Source organism: Athene noctua, chromosome 1 (genome assembly GCF_965140245.1).
Source record: "Athene noctua chromosome 1, bAthNoc1.hap1.1, whole genome shotgun sequence".
In the NCBI taxonomy this organism is placed as follows: Eukaryota; Metazoa; Chordata; class Aves; order Strigiformes; family Strigidae; genus Athene; species Athene noctua.
The window spans coordinates 176,726,724-176,739,577 of NC_134037.1; positions in this window are offsets into that span (position 1 = coordinate 176,726,724).

A 12,854-nucleotide genomic window follows, 5' to 3' on the forward strand; every position below is an offset into this window, starting at 1 on the left:
AAGGAGAGGCTGAGAGAGCTGGGACTGCTCAGCCTGGAGAAGGGAAGGCTCATCCATGTGAAGGTTTATCCATGTGTATAAATACTGGATGGGGGAAGTAAAGATGGCAGAGCTAGGCTTCGTGGTGTTGAGTGAAAGGATGAGAGGTGGTTGCACAAACACGGGAAATTCAATTTAAACATAAGGGGGGGGGAGGGGCGGGGAAAGGCTGTGAATTTGTTCAAACAGTGGAACAGGTTTCCCAGAGAGATTGTGAAGTCTCCATTTTTGGAGATACACAAAACTGGACACCGCCTTGAGCAACCTGCTGTAGCTGACCCTGCTCTGAGCAGGAGGGTTGAACTAGACAATCTGCAGAGGTACCTTCCAACTTACACAATTCTATGATTTTTAAGTCAGTGTTTCCAACAGATGTAAGGTGCATAGTAAATTATAATGAAGGGCAGGATATCCTGTAAGGTCTTTGGTTTCCAGGACATTTTAATCAATCTGTCATTCACATAGGGCATGGAAGCCCAGGACACAGGACACATTACCTTCAAAGATTCGGCATATCCAATTGTTACCTTCAAAGATTCGGCATATCCAATTGTTACATCATTGCAGGGGAAGACCTCAGAAAAGCTGTGATGCCATTGAAAGGCAAATGGCTAGATTTTTTGTGAAGACCTGAATTTTAACTTCTTGACTGGTTGGCCATTCACCCTGTCTTCATACAACCGTTTCACCTTTATGTCCTTGTTCTTTACTACTCAGGTGCCAGGTACCAGCAGCTTCTGAGTCCTTAAAGAGATGTTTTGTCCTGATGTAGCCATCACCTAAATGTTGTCCCCAGCCAGTATGGTTTCCAATAGGCCATAAACACTTTGGTATGATCAGGAACAGGGTAACTCCCATCAGCGGAGCTGCCAGAAAGGAAACCATGTTTACAACTGATATTCACAGCCATTTCTGCTCTCACAGCTAGGAGAGGAGTCCAAGGGCAGAATGTGCTTGAAAACTGCAGATACAACAGGTATGCTTGCACCACTTTGTAACAACATAGGTTAACTTATTAGCACAAATGTAACTTGCACCAATGTAAAAATACATAGTAAACAATAGGATTTCTGACCTTAATTAGTAATTCGATTGGGTCAGATTTGATACACCAAAGACAGAATGTAGCTTGTATATAAAAGTTTGTAGCTCAGTTGTTCACAGTCCTGTGAACAGAGCCCTTACCTTCTGACTCTAATTTTACTTGTGTTCCAGTGTTTCTTTATGTTTTTCCCTAAAGCTTGTTTTAATGTCACTCAGCAGTAGGTACCATGCTGTACCTGACTTTGCCCTCACAAAATAAAATGAAGCTGGTGGCTTTTGCTGAATGTCCTCTTAAAACTGTGCTCATACATAACAGTCATGAAGTTAGTTCTGAAGATACATGCTAGTAATTTCTTACTTAGATACTTAATTAACACATGGGCTATTACGATTTTATGATCAGGTTCCATCTGGGTAATCTTAAAAAGAGTTACTGTGTCCTTCAAGTCATGAAGGATTGGTACAACTGTAAGTCAGTATGGCTGATAATGTTTACATCCATCTCACTGATAATTTACATGTGAATAAATTGTAAAAATAAGAGCCATATTCCATCACAGTTTCTTACTGCATCTTGTGTATTATTTAGATCCCTTTCCAGGTATCAGCAAGATGCTTAGCAAACACCAGTGTGCCCCTGTAACACTGCCAGATTTCTCAAGCTCTGGCTCCTCTGTTGCAAACAGCCCTAGGTTATAAGATGCTAAGTTGAGGGTCATTAGCTTTGTGTTGACTGGTTTGAAGGCCTTTAGGTAAAGATGTGTTTGCTTCTTGATCTACAATGAAATTGAATGAGATTATTTCATCATCCAGGTATGTTCCCGTGTTTCCTTTAAGAGTAGCAATTTTTCAACCTTGACGAACCCATCAACTGCTGATGAGTGGTCATTTTGAGTCGAATTGAGGTTACTTCACTGTACAGCAAACATACTGAGCCTGCTGAAGTGGTCTGTTCGTGTTTTTCCTATTCAGCCACAGTGATGGAGGAAAATTAGAGGCTGGGTAGGAAAGAAAGTTGGGTGAGGGGTGTTTTAATTTCTCCCAGAGTAGTCTGCTGTTAATATATTTTAATGGAAATTCTAGGAATAATTTTTCTTCCAGCTTCTATTTGAAACTTGTCTGTAAGAAGGAAATACTCTCATCCAAGGATCTAAAGTGTTCCATAACTTTTTCTGGTTTAGTTGTTGTTCATATTGCACATGCCACAATATTTACTTGCAATCATTTTCTTAGAAAGGAATGACTAAGGAGGATTAACAAGATGGCTTGTAACTGTGGTAAAAAAGTTTTACTTCATAACTGGAGTAGCTGAGTCTTACTGTAAGGAGGAGTTGGAAAAAACAGCCTGTCATTTTACATGGCTGTGAAACTTTGAAACTAACTACACAAGAAACAGGAATTTGGTGCAATTAAATACAAAATCTTGTACATGTGATTCTGAGGCAGTGCTTGTAATACTACTACCCACTAAAAAACTTGTGATGTCCAGGAGAAACAAATTACCTTTACTGGTAACATCTCAGCTATTCATGCAAGCAACCCATGATAAGTATCAAAGACTACATGCATTTTAAAAAAATGTGGATTTCCAAAGAATCCAAACACCCAAGTGTTTGGTATTCTTGTTTTCATACTGCTTGTATCACCACTAAAACTGCCCCTGACAAGGACTGTAGAGGACAAAGAACTTTGTAGTGTGATAGCAACAACAGGTTTTAGCAAATGTGTATTTCCATCAGTAGATGAAAAGGGGTGGTGGAGTAAGTGTTTCTGTTTTCCATATGACAAAACCAGCAAAATGTATTTGTAATTCATGAAGATTAAATAAAGCAGTTTTCAGTCTACAAGCAACTCTGCAAGGTTTAAATTGTGAGCTTTTGCTGGGATAGGTTTGCCAGGTCAGTTCCTTTATTAGAATTAATCTACTGAAGAAGAAAGGAGTGTGGCATAAAGCATGTCAACTAAAGTGGTGTTTTGTGGTACAAGCTACAACTGTACTAGGGGCATTTTTCATGCATAGTGTATTTAGGACAGTTACACTGAAGAGGAATCCTTATAAAAATACATCCCAAAGTGGAGAAAGTATGAGGGATAAACAGTCATTTTATTGATACTATTTAATCTGCAGGTTCAGATAACTCTAGAGTCTTAAAAATAAATGTAACAAAGGAAAGGCTGTCAGACCAAAAGTCTGTTAGACCTCATAAGCTGTTTCTGGACAGTAATCTGCAGAAAATGCCTAATGAGAAGTACAAGTATAGGGAAAATGTAGAGTGGTACATGCCTCAGAATACACTTCTGCCTGCCTTTGTCAGCAGAGGAGGTGTCTGGTCTATTTACAATAATAAATCTCAAAAATCTTGAGCCATTTCAGAAAGGGTGATACCAGGGCTCGTTCCCATTTGAGTAGGATGAGTCAGGTACTAATAAGCCAACCCATCATGTTAAAGTCAGCCTTGAGCAAAGTAGTGGAAAAAACCCCACGGGATTTCTCTGCAAAAAAGGGTGGGAATATAACCGATATCACTAAGTGTGGCTTAAGGAAAGAAGATCTTGGCAAACACTGAGCTTCATTATTTGAATAGGTGAGAAGCTTCAGCACAAAATCAACTGCATAGATGGAGTAGGCTTTGGTAAGGTGCTTCATACAACACTAAGTCTCAGTTTCAATATTATATGTTAAATGGCTTAAAAGATGATGGGCTGACAGATCTGAAGAAATAAGTAACATTACAAAAATAACCAAACAGTTGGATTGTTCACAGAGATGGAGCCTTAGTTATGGGCCAACACTTTCATTGTGGTCTGGAAATCATCATAGTATTGCCACTGATTTTATTTGTGGCTGTGACAAATTGCTGGAGTGACTATGTGTGGATGATGAGGAAAAAACAATAATGCAGAGCAATCACAGAGACCGGATTACTCTGTAAATGGAACCACTTAAAAGTAAATTGTGTCTGAATGTGTGCAAATGCAGAATTTTGTATCTAGGATTAATGAATACAAATCATGTACCTAGAAGATATTACGGGATGCTGGAAAACAGAGACATAATCACAAGACACTTTGAAAAGAGTCTAGTATACATGTGGGACAAAAAGAGCTAGTGCTCTTTGGGGATGCTAACAGTGAAGTAGATAGAAATGAGGTGAGTTTTTATCTGCTGAGTTCCCTTTTTTAAATAGACAGAAAACTGGAGAGTCCACAAAGAATCATAAAAGGATTTGGAGGCTTAAAAAGTCTTTAGCTTAGTTTAATAACAATAGGAACAAAAAAATAGAGGTATCTGAATTATATAGTGCTTTCCTGGTAATGGGAAGTCACTTTAGACTAGAAAGACATAACTGAAATTAGCTGGAAGTTTAAACAAGATGGATTCAATTTAAAAATTCAGACTTGACTTTCTAAATGGTAAAAGGTGATCAACCACAAGCAAAACATAAGGGACAGCATGGGTTCTCCTCCCTTTGATGCCTTCAGCTCAGGATTGGATGGCTTTCTGGTATTTTTGCCTGAGTCAAAGTCCTTTGGTTCACAAAAGAGTGAGTGAAACTTAATGACTTGCACCATAGAGAGATTCATATTAGGCCATCTGTGGCAATTCTGTCTTCCCCTTCAGAAGTGGAAGGAAGTACAGGTATCTAGAAGAATATAATTTCTTGAAGTTCTATTATTTGGTATTCTGATGTTTTCTGTTTAAGAATAGTTTAAAATAATTCGTTTTGCTCTGCCAAGACATGCCCCAGCCTAGTTGCTGTGTAATAGACAGTAAAATCTTCTTGTCCCTTATTGTAGTCTTCATAGAGCTGTTCAGAATTTCTGAAGAATTGTACAGACATTAATTTATGTTTCTAAGTTAAATAATTATCTAATACAAACCTGTGGAGATAATTCTGTGGAGTCCTCTAGTGCCTGTGCTCAGGTGCTTGCACTCAGCCAGCAGTGCCTGTTTCTCCTCTCTCTCCAGTCTCAGATATTACAGGATTGGTATTTCTAAATATTGCCAAGCCTTTTGCTGCTGGATGGAGACCCTATTCCTGTTTTTCTTTGTTGACTGCTTTAGGAAAGGGTCTTTCCATTGCCACCACAAGAGAATATTGCCACTGGGTTGCCATCACCAGCTCTTCATTATCTCCTGGCAACCACTTGGTCCTTCACCAAAAACGTTGCAGGTTAGATGGTCTCAAGGGTTTCCATTCAGGACCTGGAAGCATCCAGTGAAGAATGACTTGCAACCCACAGAAGGAAATGCGTCAGAGATTATTTGATCCCAGCCCAAAAGGGGTCTTAAAGGAAGGTTCTCTAACTCCTTTCACTTGGGGCAAAAATTCTGGAAAGAAAACAGTTGCTGGAACCTCCCAAAGCAGCGCTGGTTATTGCTGTTTGCTGTGACAGAGGCATGTGGCCATGCACAAAATCTCAATGGATGAAGCAAAGTCCTTTGAAACTCCTACAGAAAAGTGAAGATGGCTCAAGTCATCTGGAATTGCCAGGATGTTTTATGCACAGTATGAAGCACTGAATCATACTATGGCCAAGGAACCAGCATCATCAAATTCAGCAAAATCACAGCATAGGACAGATGCAGTCAGACAAAAAGAGCACAAGGTGCTTCAAGGTGTGAGGCGACATTATGAGGAGTCGGGGCTTGGCATTCCTGCTGGACAAGGGAATGAGAGGTGTACATAATTAATCTATCTTGTGGGTAGGAGATCACAAGCCTGTAAAACTGCCCACATCTCACTATGCGTATGTGATCCATAGGCACCAAAGGGCAAGTGCTTTATAATCTTGCATTCCTCTCCCAAGGCACAGTTCAAATGGTTTGACTTCGGCACTAAATTGCTCACAGGCTGCTCACAAGTAGAGGCTTCCCTGTTCTCCAGGTGGCTGCATTAGTTATTTGCCTCATTAAAGACAGGATAAAATCAGCACAGAACTCCAGGACAGTCACCTACCATATCACCTAGCTTCAGCAACTAGCAGTTCTCCTGGGTTTGCTGCATGACCTGCTCCCAGCAGGCAGTATCCTCACCACAGAGCTCAAGCACCAGCTGAGGCTGTGGCTTGGCATGCTGCCCATCACCCTCCCCTAGGAGGCAGTGAAAGAGCTCTGCCCCATCCATCTGCACTTTGCCGATCACTGCTGATCTTCAGGATGCTCCCTGAGAGACCTGGGAGAGCTGGCTTGGTGTTGGTGAAAAGCTTCACATAGCTTCTGGGAAACAGCTTGGAAGGCACAACCTGGTCTGGAAAGGTGCCCAGGCTGCCATAGTGCCCGAGTTTCAAGTAGCATCTGGCCTGGTGTTTGTCAGAACAAATGGCTTGGCCACTGGGACAGTCACATTACAGCCCATACCAGCACGCGCAGTGCAGAGCCGCCAGCTCGCTTCAGCCCATAGAGCTTAGGGACAAAAGGGCCATACACACTCAGGGATACTGAGCCACCCTGTGGTATAGCGCAATAATCACCTCTAAGACCAGAAATAGTCTCCTGTTTTATTCAGTGTGGTTGAATTTGACTATGTCCGTCAGTGTCCAAACTTAGGACAAATTTAGACGACCAAAGTTGTGTTGCTCACTGAACTGCCTGTGCATACAGGCAGCCAAAATGCTTGGGAGCCAACGGCTCGAGTGCAAAGGGAGATGAATGAAGCTGTAAAAAATACTTTTTTGAGGAGAAAACCAGTTGCAATGTATGAAATAATGAAACAAAGATTGACCTGAACAATCGTGCGTTAGTACACAAAAGTCTTTTGAAGAAATTGCCATTAAAAATGCTTATCAAATAAGTCTTTCAAATAAGATTTCCATGGCATTATAAAACATAATTTTTCCAAGTCCCAACGTAGACATTACTGGGATCTGTATAATGCTGAAGAATAAGGTATCAGTGGAAAATCTATGAAAGAAACATGGCAATGTGTTCATTTGGAGGAAGTTCATCATGCTAAGGCTGGGATATTTAATAGCAAAGGAGCAGGAAATACACTGAACAGTGAAATGTGATCTGAGAATATCTTATTTGTCAGTGTTGATTGGGGTCTGAAAAATGGATGCAGATTTAGACAGACCTCCTAATGGTTCCTACTTAAAAAAAAAAGAGAAATTAAAAAATGTGTTCAGACATACCAGGCTGATGGCCGACTGACATGCTTTTTATTCACATGTTCTCAGCCATCTTAGAGAACTGTGTCCAGTGTAAAGAACCACCCCACCCCACCCCCAGCATGATTGGATACAGAAGAGGAATGCAAAGGCCTTGTGTTTGGTCTGCCTGGGCTGTGCTATGCAAGAAAGTTATAGAGAAAGATGAGAAGGTGGCCCAGATATTTATAGTCTGTTTTGTGGTGGTACACAAAATCAATAGGTTTGAACTGACCTAATAGGTTTAAATCAGTGAAAATATTGTAAGGCCAATATGAAATCTCAACAGCTGTGTATTTCGGATAACTTATCTATTTAGAATCATAGAATCACAGAATAGTTTGGGTTGGAAGGGACCTTTTAAAGGTCATCTACTTCAACACCCCCCTGCAATGGGCAGGGACATCTTCATCTAGATCAGGTTGCTCAGAGCCCTGTCCAACCTGGCCTTGAATGTTTTCAGGGATGGGACATCTACCACGTCTCTGGGCAACCTGTTCCAGTGTTTTACCACCTTCACCATAAAAAATCCTTGTATGTAGTTAGAGTGTGCCCTCTTTTAGTTTAAATCCATTACCCCTCATCCTATCACAACAGGCCCTACTAAAAAGTCTGTCCTCATCTTTCTTATAAGTCCCCTTTAAGTATTGAAAGGCCACAATAAGGATTCCCTGGAGGCTTCTCTTCTCCAGGCTGAACAACCCCAACTCTCTCAGCCTGTCCTCATTGAAGCGGGTTCTAGCCCTCTGATCATTTTTGTGGCCTTCCTCTGGACCTACGCCAACAGGTCCATGTCATTCCTGTGCTGAGGACCCCAGAGCTGGACACAGCACTCCAGATGGTGTCTCATGAGAGTAGAGTAGAGAGGGAGAATCACTTCCCTCAACCTGCTGGCCACATTTCTTTTGATGCAGCTCAGCATGTGGCTGGTTTTCTGGGCTGTGAGCGCATATTGCTGACTCATGTCAAGCTTTTCATCCACCAGTACCCCCAAATCCTCAACAGGGCTGCTCTCAATCCCTCCATCCCCCAGCCTGTATTGATAACAGGGGTTGTCCTGACCAAGGTGCAGGACCTTGCACTTGGCCTTGTTGAACCTCATAAGGTTCACATGGGCCCACCTCCCAAGCTTGTCCAGGACCCTCTGGATGGCATCCTGTCCTTCAGCTGTGTCAGCTGCACCACTCAGCTTGGTGTCATCAGCATTCTTGCTGAGGGTGCACTTGGTCCCACTGTTTATGTCACTGATGAATGTATTAAACAGTACTGGTCACAGTATGAACCCCTGAGAGACACCACTTGTCACTGATCTCCATCTAGACATTGAGCCATTGACTACTACCCTCTGGATGTGACCATTCAACCAATTCCTCATCCACTGAACAGTTCACCCATCAAATCCATCTCTCCAGTTTAGAGAAGGATGTTGTGGAGGACCATGTCAGAGACCTTACAAAAGTCCCGATAGACAATATCCATAGCTCTTCCCTTGTGTCCTGATGTAGTCACTCCATCATAGAGAGCCACTAGGTTGGTCAGACAGGACTTGCCTTTGGTGAAGTCATGCTGGCTGTCTCAAATCACCTGCTTGTCCTCCATGTGCCTTAGCATAACTTCTAGCAGGATCTGTTCCATGATCTTCCCAGGCACAGAGGTGAGGCTAACAGGTCAGTAGTTTCCAGGGTCCTCTTTTCTACCTTTTTTAAAAACGGGTGCAATGTTTCCCTTTTTCCTGACACCAGGGACTTCACCTGACTGCCATGACTTTTCAAATATCATGAAGAGTGTCTTGGCAACTACATCAGCCAAATCCCTCAGGTCTCTAGGATGCATCTCATCAGGTCCTATAGGCTTACATATGTTCAGGTTCCTCAGGTGATCACAAACCTGATGTCCCTCTTACAGTGGAACTTTGCTCCCCCAGTCCCTGTCTTGCAGTCCATCCACTCAAGAGGTGTGGGAAGATAGGTTGCCCATGAAGACTGAGGCAAAAAAGTTGAGTACCTCAGCCTTTTCCTCATCTGTTGTTACCGGTTTGCCAATCTTGTTCATCAGAGGGCATATGCTTTCTTTGACCATCCTTTTCTGGCTAACATAGCTGTAGAAGCCCTTCTTATTATTCTTTGCATCCCTTGCCAAGTTCAGCTCCAGCTGCACCTTGATCTTCATGAGCCCATCCCTGCACAACCAGGCACATCCCTACACTCTTCGCAGGATACCTGTCCCTGCTTTCACTGCCTGTGCGTTTCCTTCTTGCCCTCTAGTTTGACCAGCAGATCTCAACATAGCCATGCCGGTCTCTTGACTTCCTTTTCTGATTTCTCACACCTGGGGATCAAGAGCTCTTGCTCTCTATGGAAAGTGTCCTTGAAGATCTGCCAGCTCTTTTCCGCTCCCTTGTCCCTGAGGGCAGTTTTCCAAGGGGTCCTATTGACTAATTCCTTAGAGAACTGGAATTTTTCTTTCCTAAAATTCAGGGTCCTGAAGTCACTGTAAAAATCCACCAGTGCATGACCACAGCAGCCCCGGCAGCCTCCAGTCCTGATTAGCTCGCTTGCCTTGGTGACCAACAGGTCCAGTATCACATGCCCTCTGGTAGGGCTATTACCTGACTTAAGAACTTGTTATCCTCAATGCATTCTAGGGGTCTCCTGGATTGCCTATAGCTCACTGGGCTGCTTTTCCAGCTGATGTTGAAGTGATTGAAGTCCTCCAGCAGGACAAGAGCCTGCGAGTGTGATGCCTCCTGCAGCTGCAATAAGAAGGCTGTGTCAGTAGGCTCCCCTTGACTGGGTGACCAACCACAAGACTCCCTTTGTTGCCTTGGTCTCTGATTCTTACCCATTAGCTTTCAACGTGCTTGACTGAAAATTCAGAGACAGCTCTTCACACTTTATCCATTTCTCGATGTAGAGGGCAAGGCCTTCTCCCCTCCTTCCTCACCTGTCCCTTCTGAACAGCCTGTAGCCATTGATAGCCACACTCCAGTCGTGGGATTCATCCCACCAAGTTTCAGTAATAGCAACTAGGTCATAGCTTTCTAGCAGCATGGTGGCTTCCAGATCCTCCTGTTTTTTGCCCATGCTGTGTGCCTTGGTGTAGAGGCACTTCAGCTGGGCTGTCAGCCATGTCACCTTCTTAGAGGAACACTCCTTAATTCCTTTGAGGTATTTCACTGGTGTTTCCCTGTTGGCTCCTGTTACCTCAGAAACCCTTGTCTCGTCTCCATAAGACTTTAAGTGTGCTGCAGTGTAGCCAGCACATCTCAGAGCAACAGGCTGAGGGCCCTCGCTAGCACCCCATCCCTCTAACCTTGGCATGTCATCCCACAGCTTGTCATGGAGAAGCCTGATATTATCCCCATCCCACTTCAAGTCTAGTTTAAAGCTTGGTCAGTGAGCCCTGCTAGCTTGTGAGCAAAGACCCTCTTCCCCTTTGAGATTTTATATTAGCAATGTTCAGTGTAGTGTCACTTATTTTGAAGCTCTCTGACATTTTGCATTATACAGGTTTTTAGTTGCTCCTAAAACTTTGGCAGCTTTCACAAGTCTGAAATTTTCCATAAGGGGTGTTGGCCCCAGACTGAATATTTTTGGGAAGATTCCAGACACAGTTTTTTCAGCTGCCTGAGATTAAAATGCAGATTATTTGCCCTTATTAAAATTTTTTTTAAAAAAAGGTTTGGTTTTAATTTAAAAGTTAAAGAAAGAAAAAAAATTTGAAAAAATATCTTTCGTGTAAGCAGCAGGCTGGTCCTTGTGTTGAGCAGGGGTCCCTGGCATCCTCTGCACAACTGTCAAGTTATTTGGCTGCATTAAAACCTTTTAAATATCTTGCTTTACAAATATTCAGTAGACTTCTTAATGCTTCGTTGTTAAAGGTAGGGTTTCACAGGCAATTTTATTTCTAGCACTTCCTTACTAAGTGCTGTGCAAGCTTAAAGGAATTTTTAATTGGGCAGGGAAGTTAATTATTTATTCTACAATTTCAAATAACATCCTCTTGGTTTAAACTCTTACTGTTTTAAGGGGAGAAAGATTAAAAAAAAAAAAAAGAATCCAAGATTTACCCTATCATTCCGTAAGCTCACATTTCATTTGCCTTGTTTGTCCATGAATCAAAGATACCACCTCAAGAGTTGCTGGTGAATACATGTAAAAAAGGTAAAAGGACTAGTAAATATTCAACCCAGTATGTTGCTGGAAGTCAGCACTGACAGATCTTGGAAAAGAAAAAGAGAAGATTCAAAGAGTTAAAAGGTATTTCCATTTTCTCTTCTTGGCTAATAAAGTTGTAGATGGCCCTGAGGGCTATCTGCTTCAATGACTACATAAGCACTGTATTTTGAAATAGGACTGTGCCAGCCCCTCCCTGTTTCTCTAATAAATAGTTTAACAAGACAGCAGGGCATTACAAAACAAACCATTACATTGAGGGACAAACCCTCTTTTTAGTGAGACTTTAACAGGAACAAAATTTGCTTCTAGAGTAGCAGTAACGCCAGCACTGATTTTTAGGGTTGCATTTGTTGGTTCAAAGCTGTGTTAGTTGCTCTCCTTCCAGCAAAACTCTTCCATAGCTACATTAACTGTGCTCTGTGTGAGCCACAAGGCTACTGTGAAACCCTCAAGTTAGAGATCCTACATAAAACTGAAAATGGAGTTCCTCTGACACAGATACGAGCAATTTCTTTTCTAATCTTTACATAAAAATACATGTTATACAGGATTAGAACAACTGGTCTCAAGAATGGAGCAAAAAGTAAGAAGCAAAGCACAAATTTAAACCTAAAACTTCTAAAAGTAAAGGGTTCTCTGAAGAAGACCCTCATCTCTCTCTGTCCTCACATGACTTGAGATGTGGAGTCCATGCTCTACTGAAATTGATAGGAGTTTGTGATCTGCTTATAGTGGAGCAGCTTTCCAACAGTCCATAAACTGCCAGGTTGCACTGGTAAGTACCAAAAGTCCACTTTTCTGTGGCATTATGCGTCAAAACAGAGAGTTTCCCGTAAAGCTCAAAATCCTTTCAAAGATAAATAGGAGGTTTTAACTGCAAAAATAAATTCCCAGCATGAACACGCAAATTGGTAGAATAGCAACAGCATGAAGTAGCAAGTAATGTAAAGGAAGAATTAGGCCTTCAGAAAAATTAAAGTAATTTAAGATCACAGTTTCCAAAACACTTAAAGCAAAAGCTTTAAGTGCATGATGGTCCCACTGGTGTTAAGAGGACAATTTGTGTGCCTAAAGCATACAGGTACATGGTTTGCAGGGCTGTACCAGCGTTTGCTGGCTCGGCGTGTTTAACACACATATTATCAGACAACTAGGCGAGAAGTCAAAACCATATGGAGAATACATGAATGCTCGAAATTGCTGTAGAAGAACTAATTACATTCTCACACCTTTTTTTGGTGAAAGGTATGGGTCCACATTAGATTTATAAAGGATTAAGTTGTATACAATTATTGCCAAAGGAATAAATGGCAGATGATTTAAAAAAAGAAAAATACTTGTTGCTAAACTTTATGTTGTCAACAGCATTTTGGCTGTAGCTAGGAAAAAGGACAAAAGAAAATGTATTCTACTTCTGTATGACCAGTGCTCGTCACTGAGGTA